Raw genomic sequence first — 24,359 nt, forward strand, 5'->3', positions numbered from 1 at the left:
CGTGCTGCCCTGGTTTTATTTGAGTGGATCAATCAGAAAACCTCATTTGGCTTAGCACCTGCCCAGCTGCAGCAAGGACAGGAGTTCATGGCTTTTGCTGCCCTCTCCTGTAGGAAGCAATGCAGATGAGATTGGCCAAAGACTGATTTCCAATCGCTGAGAAACTGATCCATGATCAAAGCCCTGAATTAAATGGCTTTAAGGGACCTGCCCAGGTGCCAACCCCTCTTGGGCAGGAGTCACAGGGAGGAGGTGGGTGGAAATATTGGGAATATTTCAGTGCCTGGCTGTGCTCAGGGATGGGTGAGAGGCACCAAAGGCATGAAGCCAACTTGTAAATTGCTTAAATCCACAAGAAAAGCACATAACAGAGCAGTTCGAGCACTCTAGATGTGCTTCATGCAGAATTAGCAACAATTCACAAGGAAATTCACCACTCCCATCCCATGGATTAAATTACTGCTAATTGCTGATGCTTTCTGTGATCCTCTGCTATTTGCAGGTGAATTAATGAATATTTCAAGGTGGGCTTTTTTCTCACAGGTACACAGAGTTTCCATTGGTTTCATGACAGCCTCCTCTGACTCTAAATGTGGATCTGAAAGCTGGGTGGTGTTTCCAGTGCAGTTTCCCCTCCTTGAAGGAGAATTTCACACACTGTGCTCAGCAGAAAACAAAATAATTTATCAGTTTTTATGGAAGAATGAGCCTCAGAGAAATGTATTTTCAGAGGAAGGTCGAGAATGCTGCCACAAAAACTCAATTACCCCACGATACTCATGTTCAAATAGCCACAGGAATTGCATTGTACAGATAATTCTCTGTGCAAATGGATTCCAAGAAAGTAGAAAATGTTCTTGCCTTTGTCAGTATCACCTTTTCACAGTTTTTAAGCTTCCCAAGTGTGTTAGAAAACTAAACTTACCACCTTGTAGTTTAATATTACACCTTGAAATACAATCACATAATTTTGTTTGTACTTCAAATACCCATGCTTGGTTTATTGATTTCAATATTCTCTAAAAAGCCAAATAACCAAGGGTCTGTGTTTTGATGTTTTTCAGCTTCTCACTAGAGATCAGGGAACAACAGAATTTTCCAGTACTGCTGGTTAGTGAAATGTTTTCCACAACAGTAAACTGGCACCACAAGTAATGCCCCAGACATGGACATTAAATCCCTTCCCCATGTGAGCCTGACCTTGGGAATATGGACTTTAAAATTTCCTACACAGAAATAGTCCATGAAGCTCATAGGCAGGAAAATCTGCTGGGATCTGTAACACAGAACAGAGGCCAGGGAAGGATGCTGTGACCAAGGGGAAGCCACCAGCCATGAGGAAGGACTTGGCTGACAGTGGTGTCTGCAAACACTTTATTTGCTCATGGTGCATCTAATCAGGAGCTGAAACCAGAAAATCTCTGTCAGAGAGAGGCACACTCGTTTTGGTGTAACTATGCAATAAAATACAAACTCCCACCATGGCTCACACACTTCTCATCATTTGCACAGCAAAAACCAGCCAAGTTTTCAGTGCTTAATGACCACTGGAATCAGACAAGCTCCACACCCTCCCAAGTGTTTGGTGCAGAATTGCCCAGCTGAGGTCTGCAGCACTCAGGTCACGTCCAGCTCTGCAGTGGAGGAACTGGAGCCCCACAGGTTTGGGATTTGGGGATGCAGCAGTGTCCCCAGGGGCTGGGCTGCAAATCCCCAGCTCCCCGACCCTCCCAGCTGTGAGGAGCAGGGGCTGTGCTGAACACAGGGTGGGATTCCAACAAACCTGCCCTTCCCCTTCCCTCTATTTTTCTTTTTTTGCACGGCTAAGTGCAGTCAGATGTGAGATTTACTGCTGAAACATGGCAGTGTAACAGGCATGAAGCAACTGAGATGCAAACAAGCGTTCTCTCCTGGCACACAGCCCCATGTAGCAATAACTGCAATATTTACGTAATTGAAGAGCCATAGGATTAATTCCCCCATGCCTATAGGGGTGAGAACAGGACTCTCTGTGTTCTTTTTTGCACACAACAGCAAAGCCTATTCCAAAATCTCAGAGGTTTGAGCAGGGCTGATCTTTGCCTGCTCATTCCCTGGGTGAATTTCACAGAACCCTGAGCCCAGGGTGCCCAGGAGAAGAACTGGAGCCAGCCCAGCTCATCCTGGGGGGTTCACCCGTGGTCCCCCAGGAAGCTGCACGAGGCTGTGGTCCCCTCCCTGCTGATGGATCCTTGGTCACCCCCAAGGCTGCAGCCCCTGGCACTGCTCTATCTGGAGAAGGAGGTGGGAATGCTTTTCCCATGGAGAAGCTGCCATTTGGCAGAGCCCCCCAGAGCAGCCCAGGTTATGTAAGAGCCCAATGTGCAGTTGGTTACTGGTAAATATTTTCACTTGAGAATTTACAACTCTGGGCAAGGAGGATCCTCCCAGCGAGTAAACAATAACAGTGCTCAGAGGGAGAATATGTTCCTGATTATTCCACAATAATCCTGCTGGGACACAAATTCAAGATGTGTTGAAAAGCTCTTGGAGCTGGAGACCCAGCGTGTCCATCCTGCAAGTTGAGGGAAGGAAGGCTGCTCCACTCAGCCTGCTTTGCTACTGCATCCACACAAATGAGCCTGCAGTTCTAGCAGACACTGATTCCAGGCTGCCCTCCTATCAAAATCCCACACAATGGCACTCTGCCAGTTCCTTCTCAAATCCTTCTATTCTTCATTTGTGAGCAGGGAAGAAACTAGAGCACACAAAATGATCAAGTAATGCCTAAGAGCCTAACAGCACAATCAAAAGAAAATTCACCAGGATTCACAGCCACTGCCATTAATTTTTTAAAAGCAAGTCCATGAGTCTTTCTGACTACTTTTGATGTCAGGATTGTCTATCTTTTCTCCTCTTCTCCTCTTTCACTTTAGAGGTTCTTTCTTAAGCCCAATAGTTTTTATGACTTTCTGAACCAACCCCTATTTCCCATAGCAACCAGAACACACCTGGTGAGCATCGCATTCATTAACTTCATTGCAAGCTCCTGCAGTCTGTTTCTCCATTCTCATTAATTACTTATCCTCTTCCACTGCCCAGCAGCTAATTAAAAAAAAAATAAAAAAAATTGCACTGTTGAGTTACAGACAGAAGATTTATTATTAATGGATCTCATTGTTTTGGATAATTCATCCATAACGTGCACTGACTGTGAAGAAAAAAAAAAAGGGCAGATTCTTTCATGAAGATTAAGAGCAACCAAAGCCAATCTTAGAGACTTTTAATAAAGGTTTTTGTGTTTATGGGCATTTCTTCTACATGCATTTCACATTCTGTCAGCCCAACCGGGATCAGACAGGACAAAAATCCTACATTTCTTTAGGTTATTTGTATCTCCAGCCATTTCAGATTTTATTGGGGTGCCGAGGCCACCTTTCTCCAGGAAAAGGAAGCAAAGCGAAGCAAGATCCGTTTCTGCCATGTGTGTTTTTAGGGAATAGCGAATCCCCGGAGTGGGTTTGAGCTTCTGCCCCTTCCCAGGCTGGAGGAGAGCAGGTCCTCCCCTACATCCAGTCCAGCACTGCCATCTGCCGGGAGCTGCAGCTCCGGAGAATCCCTGGCTAAACCACCCAAGTCTGGAGATTTCATCCATTTGTCAACCTAATTACTAATTTAAAAGTAATGGGGGTTTAATTTTAAACCAAAATATTAATCGCTGTAAATAAAATTGGAGCAACCAGAGGTAATTTGAGCAGTAATTTCCATCCATTCACCATTGCTAACTACTGAGCTCTGATTCTGTTCCTGCAAGATTTCAGAGGGAAAGGAAGGGGCTGAGGTATTTTCTCAGCTGGACCTTAAATCAAAATTAAGCAAAAGAACTCGTCACAATCCAAGCTACAGTGAGCTTCTACAAGACATGTGGGTACAGAGCTGGCATTGACCAAAATCCATCTCTCACTTTTCCATTTTACCTTTGTTTGAAAGACTGAAAAAGACAAAAATATATGAAAAAAAAAATCCATTAATAATTATTTAATAAAATAATATTAACTAGATTAGAAAACTTTAGGGAATCTTTCTTCCATCAGACTAAATCTCACTTTTTAAGTTATGCCAGGTGTGGAGCCTGGTCCCCCATCACTGAAGTGACACCTGGGCCTGCTCTGGCTGGGGGACAGCTCCAGGAAAAACTCCACATTGGACAGGAAAAACTCCACATTGGACAGGAAAAAACTCCACATTGGACAGGAAAAACTCCACATTGGACAGGAAAACTCCACATTGGACAGGGAAAAACTATACATTGAGCAGGAAAAAGCCTCCACATTGGACAAGAAAAAAACTCCACATTGGACAGGAAAAACTCTACATTGGACAGGAAAAAATTCCACATTGGACAGGAAAAATTCCACATTGGACAGGGAAAAACCTCCACATTGGACAAGAAAAAAACTCAACACTGGACAGGAAAAACTCCACATTGACAGGAAGGGATGGAGGGAGAGCAAAGTGGAGCCTTGTGCTCAGAAATGAACACAAGACAGGTCTAGATGCTAAAAACTGAGACAAAGAAAATGGTGAAATTCTCAACACCAGTTTATGATGATTTTTTTTTTGCATCACTCATCCAAAAGAAAGAAGAGGAAATGTGGCCATTAGGTATCGACAAAGGTAATAAAGAATTCAGCAAAATTACCCAGTTTTCATCATTTATAAGAGACTAAGTATTAATTTTAAGTGTCTTCACCTTGCCAGCAGCTCTCAGTGACAGCCAGGACAGCTGGGGACAGTGACACATTGATGGCTGATATAATAAGAATGGCTTATTATAATAATTAATGTTTATATGTAAATTAATTATTATAATAACAATTTTAATAATAATACCTTATATACTTCACTATGTGAAAGAGTCAATAAACAAAACCAGTAATTTTTTTTTCATTCAAGAGAGAGGGGGAAATGTGGGAAATAGTATTTCAGAAAATTCTCAGAGCCTGACAGAAGGCTTACATAGTATACATATGGATGCAAACCTTAACATAAAAATACTGACTTAGAAATACTATAGAACAAGACAAACATTGTTGAGAGAGAAACAGAACTAGAAACAGGTTTCCAAAGATAGCCTTACAAATAAGAATAGATACTTTAGAGAAATAGAACTATAAAAGATAAATTATAGTGAGACCCACAAAAATTACTTTTAGATAATTAACTTTAATACATTTACAGAATAGTGTGACAAAAAATAATAAGCCAAAAAATGCTTAAAATATAATATAATTAAGAAATAGTTAACTTCTAATTATAATGACATGAATTATAACATCTATGTTGTCTCACCCTTCACATAAAACTAAAAATAGAATAAATGTTTTTAAAATACGTCTCAGTTACCTCATCTCTAAATCAAAAAAAATCCTAATCCAACAAGCCAGCTGCACCCCTGTTCCTCTCCATCTTCTCTTCCTAACTTTCCCTCAAATTATGCCCAGCACCCACTCCTCAATGAAGACATTTCATACACAAATGTGTTTATTGTGCTAGAAAATATAAATAAAGCCCTCAAATCTGCTTGACATGAAAATTATCAGCCCCAAACCCTCCTCTGGCCTACAGAATTTACATTCCTTAGGATGTAAAGTCTTGTCTAAGCCAAATTGTGAGGGTCTCCTTGCTTTTGGAGAAGTCCTTTTGCAGGTGATTTCATGGGTATAGCCAGAGCTAAATTTGCTTTAATGAGAGAAATGTGGCAGGATAATGTGTCTGAAACAATTCAGAAAGGAGCAGGTGAAGTGAGCAGCTCTGTCCAAAGCTGTGTTATTTCCTCGGTGGGCCTGACAGGAACCAGGGGAGCATTAATGCACATTCAGACATAATTCCCAGCTGGAAAATCACTTCCACAGCCAGAAATGGGGCTGTTTTCTGCACTTAGCTGCTGGAGAAGGGATAACTGGGGGTTTGATATTGACCTTCCTCTCACAGATGCCTTGGTGACACCTGGCAGCCCCAGCACAGAGCAGCGGCAGGAATGGGGATGGGTCAGGTCCAACAAGCAACACCCCAAGGCCACCCCAGCAGGACTGGGAGCGCCCCGGGGGCTGAGCTGGGAGTGAGACAGGCACAGCTTCACAGCCAAGGGAGGGCAGGATTTAGGAACCTTTCTGAATTACAGCTTTGCAAAAACAATCTGCAAAGGCAGTGGCTCAAGGCTTCAAAATTTCTTCCCGTCTCGACTCCTGTGAATGCCACATTTTGAGCCTCTTTCCTGGATTGACAGCTTGAGGCAAGCAGTGTTTTAAGGGCTTAATTCCAACCCACAATATTGTGATACTTGGGTTAATGTGCAGTTCCAATGTGAGACATCACTTGGTTCAGACTTTCCTGAGGGCTTGTTTTGGTACCATCCCCCAAAAAAAGGTATCACAACTTTCTGTCTCATCCATGGATTCACAGTTTCTTATTCCTTTTCCCTTCTTTCCTCTCACATATTTAAGAGTTGGGAGCTGGAACCCTTCTCAACCCCAATGTTTATCCAAGGTTTCCATTTCATTATCACACATCTTTTTCCCCGTTCTGTAGGCAAGCCACAGCTCTCATTTTCCTGCAAGACAATCTCAAATTATTTATCCTATTTGCTTGGATGGAGTAGTCCTGGCAACCAAGTTTAAGCAGACTCCAAGGACTCGTGGTGTCTTGAGATGAGATTCCTCCCTCAAATCCTGCAATATGCTCCTTTCTGAGCACAGGCAGAAAACCCATTAACCTGAACAGATGGGAGGTAGTCTGTGGGCAGGCAAAATCTGTTAGAGCAAAAACTTATAATAAAAAAAAAAAAATTAAAAATCTGACTCACAGGCCTGGTAAGAATCACAAGATTGGCATCAGAGATCCCTAAATTTTAAGAGGAAATGTGTATTTTAAAGAAAACAGACTGATGAGTCTTTATTTTTGTTGCGTGCTTTTGACTCCCCTCAAAGTAAGGGTACCCTGATTTATTTGAAAGGAGAACTGGGGGTCACTATTTGTTTACAAAAGCTTTAACCCTAATTAAAAAAAAAACAACAACAAAAAGAGAGGTAAGTGGGCACAGTGGAACCTCCCTCAACAAACCCTCCATGGCCTGCTGCTCAACCTCCCAGCAAAGGCACAGAAAAAATATCCACAATGATGGAGATTTATTTTTTCAAAGCTGCTGTTTCAAGGATTTTCTGCACCAAGCTTAACTGGACTTCTCCTGGGCTTCTCATTCCCAATTAAATTCATCCCAGAATGCACAAGGGCACGTGAGGAATTTGTGGAATTATCCACAGGGTGATAGTGACAGGATGAAGAGGAGTTGGGAAGGAAAGGAGCAGGAACACAAAACAGACTGAAAAGTGTTTTTTCTTGCTGCCCCAAGAATATTTGTGTTGTCAGGGGAGCAGCAGGAAGGCAGGGACAGGTAAGGACACCTCACACTTCAAATGGCAGCAGTGGTAGGTGACCTCAAAGAGGCACAGAAATGGATCCACAAAATCCACTTTGGTGCAATTTGTAATTCTCCATAAATAACACAGTTCTACATCTTCTTAGTAATTCCTTTTAATTTTTAATAGATACATATATATAAAATGATCTTTATATACTTTTATATCTTTAGATCATTGCAAAATATATTTATATATTGTATGTATTTAAATCCCTTTTATATTTATAAATTTCAGTTCAATTAAAAACAATTTCCATAACCTAGTTTACCATGATATCAATGTACCTTACTCTGAAAAAATATTGGACTACAAAAGGAATATGCTAATGTTTCCCTATTTAATTTTTAGCATTTTATCTAACTATAAATTCATAAATTAAAACTAGATATGGCAGGAAAAGAATTGCAAAGACACGGGTCATTTAACAGAATACAAAAAAGCCCCAAAGCTGCAGTTTTAAAGGTACAGTGCCTGTAGGAAAACTGACTCTTACGTAAAACAATTTATTTCCCTTTACACAAATTCCTCTCTCAATTAAGAAAAAATTGCATTACTTCAAAAAAAAAAAAGATTTCTCAGCTGGAAAAAAAAAAAAAAACAACAATACAAGGTTTTGATTAGGGAATACATGAAACCAAAATGATTCTCTTCCTTTATCAACACACAACAGAAGTTACCATGGGCCCAGGAGACTCTCAGAACAGAAAATAAAGTTTGCCCAGCACAAAGAGCACTCTTTAAAATATCCCATGAAATTCCCAACAATTTACACAACAGATGTGGAGTCCACAAGAAAAATATTCCTGATTGCTCAAGGTCATTTGGATAGAATGATGAATGAAAATCTGAATGCAGGTAGTTAATATATGAACCCATAAATGCTCTTAACAGACATCCCTGTTGCTGACCTGGGTGCTGAAAATAGTAAATCTCAATGTAATTTGGTGAGAATTAAATTTACAGCAGATGAGAATGGGGAATAAAGAAAGGATTCTACATGATAGCATTGGGGGAAACACAATGTTTGAAATAAAATAAGAAAATAGAGCAATATTTGGCTTTGTGTGCCTTCATTCTCATAACTCATGTGTTTTAAAACCCCACAGTTTTTTCAGGGACTTTATTATTTTTATATTTATTATTTTATAATCTATTTATGATTGCATGCTGTGGGTTGGCATGCATTCTGGCAGGCATCAATGATCTAGACAAAAAGGATCATCTCTATTTTTCATTGCTCCCATGGCTCTGGGGAGGCTGGTTTTACCTTCCCTGGATGAAAAAGGAGAATTACCTCAGCAGAAAGGCCATTCCTCACTCTCCCCAAACACGATTTCTGTCTCAGCTTCAGTGCCAGGCTGCAGATTTGGGATTTCAGAGCTGGAGGAATTGTCTGTCCCTCCCTGCACAGACACTACGAATGGGCTGATTCCTTCCTTCCCTGTCCAAATTTCCCAGCCTCTTCCAGTGGGATCCCTGTCCCAAGGAGTTCACAGCCCTAAAATAGAGCAGGCAGGAGCTGCTTATTCCTATTTATTCCTGCTCCAGCCCCTGCAGCTGCTGTTCTCAGCTCCCTCTCCCAGAGTTCATATTTATTAAGTTTATATTGTAAAGTTTATATTGTAAAGTTTATACTGTAAAGTTTGCATTGTTCATCTTGTGTGGGACAAGGCGTGTTCTGTGCTCAGAGCCCCCCTTGCTACAAAGCAAAATGCTACAAAAATATATTGCCTGCAAATCCCAAATGGCCTTCAGATCCCACTGGCTTTATTTTATTCAAAGCTGCAGAATACTAGATGGGTATTTAGCTATTATTTACCACTTGTTTATAATGCCAGCATCATCTTCCAAATGGCATCACCCTTTGCCTCAACATAGAATCTAAAATTTCATACACGAATGTGTTTATTGTGCTAGAAAATATAAAGAAAGCCCTCAAATCTGCTTGACATAAAAATTATCAGCCCCAAACCCTCCTCTGGCCTACAGAATTTACATTTCTAAGCATGTAAAGTCTTGCCTAAGCCAAGTTGTGAGGGTCTCCTTGCTTTTGGAGAAGTCCTTTTGCAGGTGATTTCATTATTATATCCAGAGCTAAATTTGCTTTAACGAGAAAAACGTCAGCACAGGTGGCACTGTACAAAAGCCTGCAGAGAGGAAAAAAAAAAGCAGAAAAGAACTAAAAAATACAGAGCAAAGAGTGGCTTGACAAAGCTGATTGTGCTGAGAGGGGATCTAGAGGGGCCGGGGACAAAGGAGCTGCAGCGGTGCCAACCCATTTGGCATGGGAGCAGCAGGGACTGCAGGGACTGAGGAGAGGCTGGTGACTCATCCCTCCTCCCTCTGTGCTCTGAGGGGTCTCGTGCTCTGCTCTCCATCTCTGCATCCCTCTGGCTCTGCCCATGGATGTGGTACGAGCTGATGGAAGCACCTGGCAAATGCTGAAAGCCTCAATGGCCGGGCACAGCAGCACGCGGGTGCCAGGCATGCCACAGCTGCTGGTGCATTTTAAACCTGGGCCTTTGCTCCAGCTGAAGTCAGAAGAACTGTTTTTCTTCCCCTGAGGGTGTGAGTGGATCCAAGTGTGTTTCACACCAATTTCCTTTCTTTTACAGCCACACAGTCTTATTAAAGTTGAATATCACAGTGGAATTACCAGGTGTCTTAGGCTGAAAGATTTAGCTGGAAGTGTGTGCTCCATCCCCATCTGTCAGAGCTGGGGCAGTTCTCTGCTGTTCTTTGGGCAGTTTTCTTTATCTCTCCCACAGCCAATCCTCCCTCTAGAAGATCTCTGCTGTTCATGGCCACTGAGTGTCCCTGCATGGCTGAGAAAATTCCATCATCCCATGGGGAGAGGCTCTGCCCAGGGGAGGAGCCAAACATTCCTACCTGGATACAATCTGAGATTTTGGGACACCACAGCAGCCTTTGCCCCCTGCATTCCCAGAGGAGCAGCTTTCTTCCCCCTGCATTCCCAGAGGAGCAGCTTCCTTCCCCCTGCATTCCCAGAGGAGCAGCTTTCTGTTCCACTGCATTCCCAGAGGAGCAGCTTTCTTCCCCCTGCATTCCCAGAGGAGCAGCTTTCTTCCCCCTGCATTCCCAGAGGAGCAGCTTTCTGTTCCCCTGCATTCCCAGAGGAGCAGCTTTCTTCCCCCTGCATTCCCAGAGGAGCAGCTTCCTTCCCCCTGCATTCCCAGAGGAGCAGCTTCCTTCCCCCTGCATTCCCAGAGGAGCCCAGGCCCATCTCCCCCAGCCCTGGAGCTCCAGAGGAAAACTCCCCCCTTGTGCAGATCCTGCTCCAGCAGAAGCACAGCTGGCACTGCAGGAGGGCTGAGCCACCCTGGGATGGGGCTGAGCCACCTCCCTGACACACAGGGGGACAGGCATGTTCTGTATTTTGGGGTTTTTTTGTTTGTACTATTGCATTTGTATTTTCAGTTTTCCTAGTGAAAAACTGTTATTCCTATTCCAGTATTTTTGCCTGAGAGCCTTTTAATTCAAAATTACATTAATTTGGAGAGAGGGTGTTTACATTTTCCATTTCAGGGGAGGCTCCTGCCTTCCTTAGCAGACACCTGGCTTTTCAAACCAAGGCACCATGTAAAAAAACCAACAACACTACCCTTTAGAAATCCAAATTTATGCCAAGTAATCTTTAAAACATCCTAAACTCTTCTACAAGGATGAACTTTATAATCTAAAGAATTTATAATATTACAAAATATTCAAAATAATAATTATAAATTTATTATAATCATACAAAAGATTTTAAGCAGATTTAACACCAACTTTTCTAAATAATGTCTTTTCAGATGCGGAAGAGGATGTGGATTTGTAAGTTGTGACAGCTGCCATATTTTAATTTATTCATTACAGAGGAGCTGTGTCACAGGAATGGCCAAGGCAAAGGGCTGACACTGCCTGGCACACAGGGCAGGGCATTTCCTGCCAAGCCAAGATACTCAGAGCTCTGTGATATTTTAGATGTAGAATTAAAAAGCAGAGTACTCAGAAATGAACAAAATTGGGTTGAAGTTCAAATCCTGAAACCCCTGCAATAATTAATCACACTAAAATGCTTTTCTCTCCAAGCCTTTCCCCCCACCTGTGTCTAAAGTGGAGAGCAGCTGAAGGAATGAATATTTAATTCCCAGGCATCACATGACACAAGAATTTCCTCAAAAACATTACTAAAAAGTCCCACACATCCAGAATCCAGCACTACCAGTACCTCTGTAACAAGAGGATCTATATTAGAAATAGTGACACAAAAAATGAAACTGCTAAGAACTGATGCAATACACAAATTATCAGCTGGTACATGGGCTCACAAGAATATTTTATCTTGAATTTATCAACATCTGAAATAATCGGTGATAACAAATGATGGATTATTCTATGGATTATTGCTACATCACTGATTTACAAAAGGGAATTTTGTATGTATATTCTGTATCCTTCATCTTCCCTTCCTTTCCCAGTACCTCTCCAGCAGGACTTGAGGATTTTGAAAAGAACAACATTTAATTTCCGGGCTGACAATTTCCAAAATACTGTTTTGTTGCTTTTTGCATTCCTGACTTTATCATTTTGGAATAACAGAGTAGCTTTTTGTGCAGCCAGCTTTGTAAATCTGTAATTACACTGAATGTTTACAAATATTACAATTGCAGATACATTGCAATTCAGAAATCTCCCGTTTAAAGAAAGTGTTGCAATTTCTTCAAGAGCATTGTTGCATCAATGCTAAATAATTGCTACATGAATAAAAACAGGGGAAATTCCAATGTGTGCTGCTCAGAAGAAAAAAACATGCTTTTTTCTGATATCCCCAAATCCAGAAAATGTGGATTTAAAAAAAAAAAAAATCTCACAATCCTAACACGTCCTTCCACATTGACTTCACAGAGAGGAATGGATATTTCTTATTATCTTTATTTTCTATTCCTTTGAATATGTTACAATCATCCATCTGATGAATAAAATCACATTGTTTTCCTGCACTTCACAAAGAGATTTATTCTGGTGATCAGAGTGCACACAAAGTCTCTGGGAATAGGTGGCCTTTGCAAGAGGAGATGAATTCACTCAACACACTCTGAGTCAACTGGGAGGGAACGAGCCTCAGTTATGCAAGTCACAAACCCAGCTGAAATCCTCATTTCACATCCATGCTTCCACAGCCTGCTTACACACACCCCCTGTATATATAGAGATGCAAATCACTTTATTCCACTTCTCCTAAAGCTCCTGTGTGGTAAAGACAGGGAGATCTTCTGTCAGTGAGCTGTGCACAGATTGACTCCTGAGTGAGGAGGAAATTAAATCCTCCCTGAAGGAACAGTCATAACTGTGCATTATTACATGGAAAAGAAGGGCCACACGTGAAAAATGAAATAAAAAATGCATTCAGACATGAATCATGGACTCATATTCAAACTATCCCCCCAGAATTGTCATTAGCAGGCACTCTGAGCTGAATTCAATGCAAAATGTGGGTTTATTTTCTCCCCTTGCTCACAGAGAGGAATTTTCTGACAGATGGAAGGTGAGTAAGAGGCCGTGGGCTCTCCCTGCTGCAGCTCCCAGAACAGCCCTGCCTGGTGTCCAGCTGACTCAGACCCTGCCACCTGAGCAGAAGTCTTTTTGCCCACATGCCACACAGGAGACTAAAATGGACAACACCTTTGCTGCAGACAATTTCTGCCTGAAACAGAACTGGGAGAATCCATGGGCTGCCCCAAACCAGGCTGAGCACCAGCAGCATTCCTGTGGTCCCCAGCCCTGTGAAAAATGACAAGATAATATTGTATTTTTGTATTAGCTTATGCACGTTGTTAGTGATTATAAGTACTTAGAAATAGTACCAATTACAACTTTTTTTAGCTGCTTGTTAATATAATATAATCTATCCGTTTAAGTATGCACTGTGTTGCTCATAGAAATAGTAGTGTAGTGAATATAATATTCATTTATGGAAATAACAGTGTGATGATTTACTGTGTTATGTTACTATTAGACCTCAGCAAAATATAAGATGTGATAAAGACTTTTGTGTAACTAAAACCAGTGTAAGACCATCCACTGAGCAACCTGTCCAAGTGATAACTGTGACACAAACCAGAGCACAATTAGAGAATACCATGTTAAAATTAAGAAGGACATACTAAAATCTTATCAGAGGATGTGAAACAGCAGGATGGGGATACAAGAAGAAATCAAATTTATTGACCTGACACATGGGATGTCATGCAGATAGGCTGGAGTGCAAAGAAGTCAAACAAAAGGGTTCCCAAAACATCAGAAAGTTGGCAAGAATGTTTGAATAATGCACGAAAACATGAATATGCATGTACCTCAGGATGCAACCTATGAAGATGAGCCTGTCTGCATACCCTGTGTGTTCTTTGGCTACTGGCCAGGAGCACGCCAGCACTGCAAATATTGTCCCTTTTTTTTATCCTATTATTACTAAACTTTTGAAAGTTCCAAGGAGTGAGCTCTGTTTTTCAGAGCTCTGGCACAGCTTGGCTGCTCACAGAGGGGGGTGCCAGGGCAGGCAGCCAGGAGCAGGGCAGGGACAGGCCAGCACAGGTGAGCACTGTCCCTGTCACTGCACGGGGACACGGAGCTGGCACAGCCAGGCAGAACCAAAAATGCCTCCATGGGGCCCCTCTCTATGCCATACATGGACATTGATGCCTTAGGATTTAGCTTTTAGGACTTTTAGATTTTTTTTTCAGGTCCTGTGCTACTCTGGTGTGTAACTCCAAACTCCACAGCCTGTCAGCCACCATTCTCCCACTTTATTCACACACAATTCCTGAATCTCAAGGACACCTCACTGCCTCAAGCCCCAAAAAGTACAAACAGAAGTGAGCTGGGGGAGCAGACTGGGGGTAAATGACTTCATTTCGTGCAGCTGGAATTGAAGCATTAACCCCTGACATGGAAATGGCCCAAACTGAAAATTGTGTGAAAAACATCGCCCACCTTGGGTGCAGCCCCTGGAGGCTGTGGCTGATGAATAATATCAAATAAATACCCACTTTATTCTCTTTATTATTTATTATTCTCTTTATTCTCTTCACCTTGCCTGGCCTCTGCTCTGGGGGCCCTCCAAGGCACCAAAATCTCTAGCCTGGAATGGGACAGGGCAGGCTGGGGAGGCTGCAGTGCTTGGTGGTAAGAGCTGAGTGTCCCATGGCACATAAACCTCACCTGAGTATCCTCTGGTGTATAAAACTCACCCTAAAAACAGCTCTGTGAGACACATTTTCACCAACAAAATTTAGTCCCACCTGACGGGGGAAGATTTAGAAAGGGTTGAACTGGTGGGGGGGAATTTCATCACCACTCGTGCCCCTAATTGGTGATTTTTGTCAATTATGCTGACTTGTTAAATTTATAAGTCTGTATTCATGCCACTGGGGGGTGTTTTTTGTGGGTGTTCTCCATATCTGCCCCTGGAGGCCTCCAATAAAGACCAACCTTTACATTACTCAATATTATCTCAAAAGTTGAGCAAATTCACATCATTGACAAAAATTGTTAAGAAGCTCTCAAAGAGCTGCTTTTGGGTCTTGGTTCCCAGAAACCAAGATAGAACAGAGCTTTGGGATGTGTTTGGTCTTTCTGCCTAGGGAAAAGATAGGGAAAATTACTGGGAAAACCAGCTATGAATACAACAATAGGCTGCAGAGCTACCAATCCATGTGTAAAGAATATAGAGAATAAATTAAAGAAAAAAAGGCCAAAATCAACCCAGCATCGCTTATTTACATACACTTCCTCCTGTGTAACATATTTAGCAAAGAGCTGTGGTGTTTCTGTTCTCCCCCCTGAGCTGTGCTTCAGCCCTGCAGCACGACTTCCCCTGCAGTCGTGCCTCAATTTTCACCATTTAGGCACTCAGGCACAGAAGAGCCCAAAAATAAAACAAGTGCTTCCATTAGTAGCGGCACTCGGCAGCTGGGGAAAATCAAGCTTCACATTCAAATTTTGCTTAGCAGAGGCAGATCTTTTTACCTACCAGCTTTACTCACCTCACTTGTGTCTTCCTCACACCAGCAAGGAGAGGGAATGTTTGGGGTTCAAATGTGTAATGATGGAGCTAATAATTGTAATGTCATGAAATTGTAAAAGCTGAAGCAGCTGATGAAAACAAACTCAGCACACACATACAAAAGAGAAATAATGAACATTATGAATTAACATTTTTAAAAATATTATTAACAATTATTCCAGTTGGGAGAAGACAAGATTGTGGATTCTAACTGGTAGGATTCTGCTCCTACATTTCTCATTGTGTTGGATAGAATGTCCAGAATTAATCTTGATACTTTTGGACAGGTTGTGTGTGGGGTGCTTCACACAACAGATTTCCACATCCAAAGTCCATCTGATGGGCTGTGTTCAGAACACCTGCACATGAGTTGCCAAAAAATATCTTTTTAATGGGCTCACACTGAGAAAAGTGTGGAGAAATTGTAGAGATTATATTTTTTAAAGTAGGGCTAAGGCCTTACTCATGTAGTTCAATAACTAAAATTCTTATATTTCAGGTCTGAGTCAGGTAACAAAACCCATTTTATGTCATGTCCTGCCACTGGATCTTCAGACTAAAACTAATTGTAGTTCTTAAGGTGATAATTTCCCAGTATTATTAATTGCATCTGGCACCTAAGATATAACAGCTACACTGTACTTGATATTCTGAAAAATACCTCCAAAAATCAATTGCCAGTCATATGCTTTTGTCACTGAGGTAAGAAGGGAAACTGTGGGACATGGATTTGTAGAAAGTTCACAGGGCCTGACAGAAGGCCCACACTCTACACATCTACATACAAACCCTGAGATAAGAAATGCTGACTTAGGAATGCCGTGGAATAGGACATAGATATTGTTAAGAGAGAAACAGAGCTAGAAAAAGTTTCAAAAACTGGCCTTACAAATAAGACTAGGTACTCTATAGAAATAGAACTATGAAAGATGCACTGTAGTAGGACCCACGAGGGGTAGTTTTAGATTACTGGCTTTAAGGCATCTACAGCCTGGCGTGGCAAAAAGCTGATAGGCCAAGAAATGCTTATGGTGTTTTGGAATTAAGAAATAGTCAGCTTCTAATTGTGATAGCGTGAATTAGAACATTTTCTCACCCTTCTCATGAGACTGAAAATGGACAAAAGAATTTTTAAAACGCCTCTCAGTTGCCCCATCTCTGGGTCAGAAAAGGGTATTGTCTGACAGGAAATCACACTGAATGTGTATTTAGACTGATGAACTTCATGCACGAACACAGAGTTTTTGCTGCAAAAGTTAATTCAACTTCCCATAAAAGCCAGGTTTTTGTGATCATCCTATAGCTCTGGTAACTTTTTGGGCACTTCCAACTAAATTTGAGGGAGAGTTGGAATATTATAATCCATTTAACTCTGTGAAAATAATACAAGGAAGTATAAAAATACTTAATGCAGCGTCTCTTCACAGATCAATAGCTGGACAACATATTAAGGATTTCATCCAAACAAGCCAAGCAGCTCTGTGTGATTTTGGACACCACTCTAAACCCTTTCTCCTGTGTTTCCCTTGCAGTCCTTCCCTACAGCAGCACGAGGAGATCTCTGCACAAAGAGATCTCCCAGGCTGTGCTGGGAAAGGGATGAGAGGAATGGTGGATTTGTCTTTTCAAACCAGCTGTGGGTCTACTGGTAGATAAAACTGGTACTGAGAGATAAAAGAAACAATGGGAAGGATTCCACTGATTGATGAATGGGAAAAGATATTTGCTTTTACAAATATACTTTAGGTTTGCTGATAAATGAAAATGGATATTGAAAGATGAAAGGAACAATGTGGAAAAATCCTAAATTCCATAAGAATTAAAAATTAAAAGGGAGGGTTGTACATTACAGGGAAATCTCTGGTATCAAGCATATTGGGAAGTCTGAACCTCTCAAGTATCTCAGCTAATAGGGAAAGAGAAAAGGGAAATGTGGCCAAGAAACTGGAATAAAAAGGAAGCTGCATCCTCCAAAAATTGGAGAGACCCCAGGGGAACACCCCATGGCCTCTCCCTTTATTCAAATAAAGTAAAAGGGCTCCTCTGTCTCCTTTTTGGACATAAACCTCTGATGGTTGGGGATTAATTTTCCTGGCAGGGACATTCCCAGCTGGCTCCTTCCTCCTCCCCAAGCCAGGAGCAGCAGTAAGGGAGAGGGGCAGCCAGGCAGAGCCGGGTGGGTGCCATGCCCAGCCAAGGCTCAGCCCCGGCTGCTGGCACTGGGACATGGGGACACAGCTCAGGGGACAGCACACTCACAGCTCAGCTCCCTGCTGGCTCAGGGCAGCCAGGGCCAGGGGAACAGGCAGCAGCCAGGCTGTGAGGAAAGGCTGGATGTGGTGGATACCTCTAGGAAGGCTGTTCTCCACCCCCTTGGAGTTATCTCTGCATCCTCCATCTATTTAGGAATTCACCCATGTGGACAGCAATACAACTTTAATGGATTTGGGTTTTCAGCCACCCCCCGCAGACTCCTTTAGAACAATCCCTGGGCTACAAAGGCAGAGGCAGCACCTGGAACAAGGGCATCGCTGATGTAAGCCTTAAACCATGTGTTCTCTTTGTGATATTCAGATTATTCTGCTCTCACGCACCACATTCCAGCTGGTACCTCGTGGGATCTGCTGGACAGGACTTGGGTAAAAGGTGCCCCACGTCTGGCAAACAAAATCCTGGAATCACAGAATATCCTGTATGGAGAAGGACCTGCAAGGATCACTGAAGACCAGACAACCCCAAAATCCCACCCTGTGCATCCCTGCTGGAGCTCTGGCAGTCAGGACAGATTCCCCAGGCTTTTCCCAGATTCCAGCTGCTTATTCCTTGGAGTCTGGAGAAAGGACAGAGCACTGCAGCAAAAGAGGTGGGAGAAGGTGGAGGGTGAGCGTTCTATGGATACTTAGCAATAAATAAAATGCTTATGAGCATTCAAGTCCTTGATTTATATCTGCTATCCTGGAAATACTTAATGGAGGTAGGAGAGCTATAGTGACTACAGGGTTAGCTGAAATCAGTATATAAAATAATGACTGACTTAAACTACAGACAGATCAAGAATCTTTCATCTTCCCAGTGTCCTTCATAGGTGCTATTCTGACTGAAATTACTGGCCTAAGTGATGTGATCTAGTACGGAGAGTTAAAAAGTAAATTTTCTCCATGATAATGGCAGCATTATGCCCAAAACAAGAACACAGAAATGCAAGAACACAAACAGATGCCAAGCAATCGAGTCCCTGGTGTTGACTTGCTGAATTTCTATAACATCTCATAAAACTTCTGCACAGCCACCTTGTTCAAATTCAAAACAGTTCCACACCCCAGGGAAAGCAACTGTTTGTGCCATCAATAGATAATGGAGCACACAACAGAAATTAAAAACAACCTCCCCCACCAGCCACGGGTGCTCCTGAGGATTTAACTGCTCCACTGAATTCACAGCTCCCTGCCTAGATTTTTGTTTCCAGGTAAAAATAAGTCAGTTGAGAAAATAACTTCCCCTTCCCTCTGGTTAAATTATGTGTGGATTAGAAATGCTCTCTGCACTCGCCTGCTTTCCCAGAAATTATATTGATGCTTTTATTTTGGTTTTTACTCAGCAGCTGGGGGGATGTGCCCTTCACAGATCACCAGAAGTCTGTGAGAAGCCAAGGGCAAAAAGGGAAGAGGGAAAAGCACAACAGAGGAGTAACCAAGACTACATGATAAAAAAGTATGAATTAGGTAAAAAAATGAGATTTTATATCCTTTCTTCACTTTGCCAAGCTTTGGCCCCACTCTGACCATGGTATGAGAGAGGCATTCCTAGAATTTGAACCCACAAATCCAAAAATTAAAAAAAGATGGTAGAAATCATCTTTCCCTTTGTAAACATCCTGGATATAATGAAGACACAGCTGAAGACATAAAAGGAAATGTCTTTTGGGCAATATTATCTGTAGAGTTCTTTAATATTTATGGTTAATTTGGCAGGGACTGTCTTCATTTGGATCAAAACAAAGGAAAAAATTTCAAATTGAACAAACTGTACTTGACTTTAAAGAAAAATTAAATCCATAAAGAGAGTTTCTATGCCTTTCCTGGGTTTAGTTTCTAACCATTAAAAAAAGATTTGTAAATAAATAAAGTCTTCAACAGCACCACTTAGTCATGATTATTGAAACACCAAGATTGTATTTCATAAGTCCTGACTATGCCAGAGAAATCAGAGCAAATTCATGGCACAGAAAAGGGAAGGAATTTCTCAAAACCATTTTGCTATAAAGAAATTGTACTAATGTTTGAAGGTCTGTGGTCACAGCAGCAAGAATTCTTCAAGAAAAAATGTAATCATTGGGTTATGCTACAGGCTGTGATCTACACATCATTTAAAAACCTGAAATTTTTTTCTTGCTCTGATTTTCTAGTGATGGAACAATAGTTCTGAGGAATATTTGTCTTCTCAGGTAAAGAAATAAAATACTTCCTCTTTCATCCTCCTCTTTAACTCCCCACAGTGAGTGTTGTACCTTGCACCAGGGGCCTTTTTGTCAATCAACAGCTTCTTCTTCTTTTGTGCTGTCACCTTGTCTTTTGAAGTTTAATATTGTTAATAAGAACCAGGCCCACATTTTTAGACCAAAACAAACCCTTTAAAACATTTTGAAGCAATTTCTTGGAGGTAGATTAAGAAATTATTTACACTTCTAAACCAACCATTCCACCCAACCCAGACCTTACTTACTTTCTTCAGAGTTGTCACCCAATACTGACAACATTTTTGGAAGGAGATCTTCCTGAGAGCCACTGAAAATTTAAAATACCACTGCAAGCCCACAGCAGCAAATTTTTCAAGTACTTCTTGCAAATCAAATCCCAATTAGGACACTACTCCAGCTTTTCGACTCTAAACGATGCTTTGCAGTAATCACCATGGGCACAAATACCCTAATTTAAAAGCAATTAGCAAGTTGCACCATTTGTAACAGAACATTCTGAATATATCTGAAATCTGGCTTTGCCCTGCAGTTTGTTTTTTAATGCTTCAACTCCATTTTTTGCACTAGCAGAAAGAAATTGTTAGCTAAACCTGTAAAAACCTGCTGTTGTATTATTTCCAAAATCCAACATTTTTTATCAGTGAAAGCATATTGGTTTTGGAAAAACACTTTTGAATAAAACTGGACAGGTAAAGTTATTTAAGGAAAAAAAATGTCTTTATTGTGGCAAAAGTCCTAAATCTGCCTGACTCTAGCAGATAAAAGTTAGTGCTGCCATGTATAAACTCTGAAAGAAGAATAGGACCATCACTAACATGGAATAATCCAAATTAAATAAAAATTAAATAAATAATAACTAAATAATCCAGTAACCCAAAATGGTACCTGAAAGCAACCGATCACCTTCAGCTCCAGAAACCTGGGTCAAAATACCTTTCACACAGCCATGTCCCACTCTGCCTCTTAAATCCAGATTTCACTGTCTTTCACCTCTGAGAACTGTAAATACTATTTTATAGAAGGTGGGTTGATCATATTTTAGCAGAAAATACAAATTTCAGAGGAGATGATGGGAGAAGACCCAGCCATGAACACCAACAGCAGGGAACTGTTTGCACTGAGAAATGTTGGAATTCCAAGGTATCTGCAAAGTGCTAGACACAAATGGCCAGCAGAGCTTTTATTCTGGCATAAAGAATTCCTTCAGCTCCTCAGCTCTGACTTTGAGAAATAGGAATTTTTCAGTGCACAGACACAACAGATGGGATTTCATGGAAGAAATGGATCATCTGACACCTCCTCCTGCTGGGAGGATTCCAAAGGGTTTGCAACCTTTGCTGTTCCCCTCAAGATTTGCAAGTTTTCTCTTAAAAAAAAAAACAAAAAACAAAAAACAAACTGAGGATGACAACAAACTTTCACCTCTGGAATCACCAGATGGAACTAAATTAACAGCTCAAAATGCAACAAGTGCTGGAGGAGCCAACTCAAAATATCAATATTAGAAAAGAACACACCACAGGCATTCTACAGAACAAAAGCCTGGACAAGGAGAAAAAAGAAAGGTGAGGAATTATTCTCATTTGTACAGCTCTAACTCCTCTGAAAAGTCAGATTTCCAACAGACAGCTGTGATATCAAATGATGACACTTCAGCCTGACCTCCACAACTCCCAAAAGCCATCAATTCTCAGCAGTGTTTTTCATCCTTCCAGCTCTGGAGCCAGGCAAAGCAAATTCCATTTCTCATTTCACAGCTTATCTTTGAGGCTGTATGCACAAATTAACATCAGTAATGCTTGAGCAGTTTAAAAAAGAGGGAAAAAGGGAAATCAGCAATCTGCAGAAAGCAGTGACTAATGTCCTGGAGCTTGTCTGGGCCTTTATCACACAGGAACAGATGAACTACAACAAAATTTGAACCACCTCTGCTGCCAAAATTTTACTTGAAGTACAGCACGTTTACAACAGCTCTACAAAAGACCTTGCTTCCTTTTCCCCCCTTTTTCTCTTTTTTCTTTTTTTTTTTTTTTTATAAAAATTAATACTGAAGGAACAAGCAGTTCAAAGAAGATAAGCATCAGGTACCTGAAGTATTTTGCTGGGAATGCTATTATGACCATCCTCAGATGTCAAAATGTCATTTGGTAATAAATGTTTCATATACCTTAGGTGTGACTGGCTGCTGACAAGCAAAATAATCCCCAAAACAATCACTTACACTACACATAATTTTGCTTTAGTGTGTTCCATGCACAATTCTGGTCCTAAAAGGATTCTCTGTTTCCTCAGAAACTTGCAACATTAACATGTTAATTTAGAAATTTCTCTTTAATTTCTCTTTAACATAAAATTTCTCTTTATTTCCTATGTTTATGTCATGTTGTGGAAAACATATTCAATGGAAAATAAAAAAAACAGATATTAGCCAGTTCATCCCCTTTTTCACAGCAACCTCAAAAAACTGCCTGAATAAGTTCCAGCTTGGACTAAAATAACTGGACTGGCAAATAAACAATATGTTGGAATTATTTTTTTTCTAAAAATCCATCTGGCAAAATTCAGGGAAGGAGTAAAACTCCTGAACACATAAATCCATGGTGAGGAATACCATGATGAAAAATGGGAGAAGAAATTTAAAGCACAGAAAAAAGGAGGAAGAATCCAAGGAAGAATCCCTGATGTGTGTGCATTTACTGCTCCCATACCACACAAATACAAATTGACTTCCTTGCCATGGAATATCTCATTTTCTGTTGCTTTCTGCACATGGTGGTGCCTGTTTAGTTAATGAGTTTCTGCAGACTGGACAAGAGTTTCTGGAGCTGGATAAGCCTAAGAAGATTCCAATAATTCCTCACCCACAGGAACCTGGAAATCTGCATTATCTTGTATTTGCTCCAAGCTAACTTATTCAGAGCATCTCTCTTTTCCCAAATCTCCTGAGCTTCAGCATTGCTTTGCCTTAATAAAAAGCACATTCCAGAAGCTGGTGAGTTGACTCATCCACTCTACTTTAATCTGAATATTCCTCCTTTGAAGTTGGTTAGCTGAATGCTGACTCAGACCTTTTATAATCCATAGACTGCCATGCAAATTAATAAAAGATTTGATTAATGTGACTGTGAAATTTTATTTTTGTAGGCTACCCCTCTTCTGGGAATGCGACAGAAGAATTAGAAATTATTTTATGTTCTTGAGTCAGCCCCCAAACTAGGGATGGCATATCAAAAACGTGAGTTTGCAAATAAAGGCACTGTTAGGAATACAAAATTCTGTTGGTTCAAACAAATGTCCAACCTCTGCATCTTTGTAGTTCAGCTGTAAGAGACACAGTGCATTTTCCTTCCATTTTAATTCTGCTCTTTATGAAATACTTGGCTTCTGACTGGAGGCAAAATGTTCAAAGGCAAATGACTCAACCCTTCAAAACTGAAAAGGGCAAAATTTGGATTACTGAAAGGTGAGGCATGAAACAAACGAAACTTGCAGCAAACTGATCAGCACATCAATCTATATTTGACCTATACTTAGGAAAAAGCAACATAAGCTCTTAACACTGGGCTGTTGCAATCTGAATAATTGCCATATGGTGTGTGTGGAAAATATATGCAAATATTCTGCATGCAGCACAAGTAGATCCTGCCACAAACTTTGAGTTTTCTCTTTTCCCTTTTTATGGCAATGCCAGCAAAGCCAGTGCTTAATATTCACTGGATTGCAGACCTGTCTTTCCATTTAGGTAGCACTCACAGGTACTTTTATTTATGTTTTATTCATGTTTTTCTGGTTTATTCAGGTTTTCTGCGCTTCAGGAGCTCAACAAAGCTCCAAATTATTGGAAAGGGGAACATTTTAACCCCATTCCCACTAAAGATTGATGGCAAGCTCTCCCCACTGTGGTTTCAGCACTTTGGGAGTGCAGAACCTGAGCTTCCACACAGCGGATGGAAAAGTGTCTGGCAAGTCCCCTTGGGAAATTACAGCTGGCCTAATTACAGGTTCTCAGCTCAGAAATAAATAAATAGTCTTATTGGGTTAGTTAGTGGGAGAAAAACCCTGCTCCAAGGAAAACGGCGAGCTGCAGGAAAACAAATGTTGAATTATCCTGCTGGAAGGTGTCTGAGGCACTCAAGTGCTCAAATTCAGTGTTCCAGCCCATGGAATTAATGCCACAGTCCAGGGAGCACGGGCATTAAAAGACATTTAGAAGCTCTGGAATGTAAACAAAAACAATCACCTCCTTAGGTGCCTCTCAGGCATCAACATCTAGATAATACCAGCAAATTTTGTTACAATGATGCTTAATAAAGCAAAAAAAAAAAAAAAAAAAAAAAAAAGGGAAAAAAATAAACAA

The 24,359-nt window shown here is 41.1% G+C and overlaps 1 protein-coding gene across 1 annotated transcript in view; it reads right to left on the bottom strand.

Moving 5' to 3' along the window:
• The window catches only part of SYN2 (synapsin II), a 164,175-nt gene that overhangs the window by 111,632 nt on the left and 28,184 nt on the right, over positions 1-24,359 (bottom strand). The window lies entirely within an intron of this gene.

The sequence above is a fragment of the Lonchura striata genome, chromosome 12, assembly GCF_046129695.1.
Source record: "Lonchura striata isolate bLonStr1 chromosome 12, bLonStr1.mat, whole genome shotgun sequence".
NCBI lineage: Eukaryota > Metazoa > Chordata > Aves > Passeriformes > Estrildidae > Lonchura > Lonchura striata.